This window comes from Rattus norvegicus, unplaced genomic scaffold, assembly GCF_021556685.1.
Source record: "Rattus norvegicus strain SHRSP/BbbUtx unplaced genomic scaffold, alternate assembly SHRSP_T2T unassigned-0000128, whole genome shotgun sequence".
Taxonomy (NCBI): domain Eukaryota; kingdom Metazoa; phylum Chordata; class Mammalia; order Rodentia; family Muridae; genus Rattus; species Rattus norvegicus.
This window is the reverse complement of record NW_028238849.1, coordinates 44,193-46,805: the sequence shown is the minus strand read 5'-3', so window position 1 is coordinate 46,805 and position 2,613 is coordinate 44,193.

The window sequence follows — 2,613 nt, the reverse complement described above, 5'->3', positions numbered from 1 at the left end:
AAAGCAGGAAGCGCGTACTCATGGGGGGACGCTAAGCTTCAAGCATCGAAGAGGCCCATGCGCAGAAGAAAAGAGCTAGGGCTGGACAAGCAAACAGCCTTGGTGCAAGCCTCTTCCAACGTCCTTTAATGACAAAAAGAGTCAAAAGGACAGCGTGTCAGCATATATCTCCAGGTACAATAAGGACAGATAGCAAAGATGAAAAGTGTAAAAGACACAGGGATAAACATGACAGGCCACACGGAACGTCTGGAAGTCATGTTCGGTGACGTGTCCCCAAGAGGTCCCCATGTAGAAAGAGAACCGGACCGCAAAGGAACAACTGGTCGACCTTAGAACCCTGAGTGCTCACAGACCGAGGAGGCCATGGTAGATAGCCTGGAACACAGCTTCCCCTCGGCCTCAGAAGTCCATGCTCCCGCTGGCAGGGACCGGGGAGGATCCTGGAAAAAATAAAGTCTCGGAGGCGCCCCCTAGCCGGGACACCTCGGCTCGGAGGCCGGGGACACAGCACCCTCTCGGCCTCAGAGGTCCAGGCTCCCGCTATCAGGGACCGAAGGGACTCCTGGAAAAGAAAAAAAAAAAAATCCGTGGCGCCACCTAGCCGGGCCACCTCGGCTCGGAGGCCGGGGACACAGCACCCTCTCGGCCTCAAAAGTGTCTATGGTCCCGCTGGCTGGGACCGAAGGGACTCCTGGAAAAGAAAAAAAAAAAAAAAAAAACTCCGTGGCGCCCCCTAGCCGGGCCACCTCGGCTCGGAGGCCGGGGACACAGCACCCTCTCGGCCTCAGAGGTCCAGGCTCCCGCTATCAGGGACCGAAGGGACTCCTGGAAAAGAAAAAGAAAAAAAAAAAAAAACTCCGTGGCGCCCCCTAGCCGGGCCACCTCGGCTCGGAGGCCGGGGACACAGCACCCTCTCGGCCTCAGAGGTCCAGGCTCCCGCTATCAGGGACCGAAGGGACTCCTGGAAAAGAAAAAGAAAAAAAAAAAAAACTCCGTGGCGCCCCCTAGCCGGGCCACCTCGGCTCGGAGGCCGGGGACACAGCACCCTCTCGGCCTCAGAGGTCCAGGCTCCCGCTATCAGGGACCGAAGGGACTCCTGGAAAAGAAAAAAAAAAAAAAAACTCCGTGGCGCCCCCTAGCCGGGCCACCTCGGCTCGGAGGCCGGGGACACAGCACCCTCTCGGCCTCAGAGGTCCAGGCTCCCGCTATCAGGGACCGAAGGGACTCCTGGAAAAGAAAAAAAAAAAATCCGTGGCGCCACCTAGCCGGGCCACCTCGGCTCGGAGGCCGGGGACACAGCACCCTCTCGGCCTCAAAAGTGTCTATGGTCCCGCTGGCTGGGACCGAAGGGACTCCTGGAAAAGAAAAAAAAAAAAAAAAAAACTCCGTGGCGCCCCCTAGCCGGGCCACCTCGGCTCGGAGGCCGGGGACACAGCACCCTCTCGGCCTCAGAGGTCCAGGCTCCCGCTATCAGGGACCGAAGGGACTCCTGGAAAAGAAAAAGAAAAAAATCCGTGGCGCCACCTAGCCGGGCCACCTCGGCTCGGAGGCCGGGGACACAGCACCCTCTCGGCCTCAAAAGTGTCTATGGTCCCGCTGGCTGGGACCGAAGGGACTCCTGGAAAAGAAAAAAAAAAAAAAAACTCCGTGGCGCCCCCTAGCCGGGCCACCTCGGCTCGGAGGCCGGGGACACAGCACCCTCTCGGCCTCAAAAGTGTCTATGGTCCCGCTGGCTGGGACCGGAGAGGAGGGAAGAAATAAAAAAAAAATAAAATAAAATAAAATAAAAAATTAAAAAAAAAAAAATTGGAAAAAAAAAAAAAAAATCCGGGACGGGGCCCAAGCCTTCTGGTCGACCTCATCCAGCTGCCACCAACCCCTCCTTGTGTCCCAATAGGTCGTACAGCCACCCTCCTCCCCTGAAGTTCTCCAGGTACAACCTCCTAGCTAGAGATGGTCCCCAGACAGGACGGCGTCTCCGTCGCGCACCCGCCTGCTTGCCTGTCACCCTCTCACCCTGGCCGGCTCACCACAGGCACTTCCCCGTCCTTTGTCACCAACCGGGGGACAGGAGCGTTGCGGAAACTTGTCGCCACTAGGTGTCGCCCGACAGCGATCTCGATCAAGCAAACCAATACAGACTGTCACGCGCCGCCGCCGCCACACACACTCATTCCGTCTCTCCGGAGTGACCTCCCTAGCTCAGGGGGACACTCACCCACGCACAACGGGGCAGGTACCCACCACTTCTCCCGAATGGCACAAACGGTCCCGGTTGTCCCGCCGGAACACAGTGAACGCGGGATGGACTCGGGGCCAACCCCCTCAGGCACCCAGAAAAGGAAAGTAGGACGGAGCGGTGAAAACAGGCCACCTCTAAGTGAAAGGACATGCACTCTCGAATCGGTTAACAATTAGCAAGGAACAGGCACAGTTAGGAAAAGGGAGCGTCCAAACTCCGTCGTGAGGGGAGGGTGGCGGCGACCTCAGTTCCACACCATTTTTAAATGGCTCACTCATTTTTAAAACCCTCCACCGATCCCGATGGGGGGGAGGGGGGTTGTTGTTGTTCTCTGTTCCTCGCTGCCACCGCCAGCCGGCACTCACCAA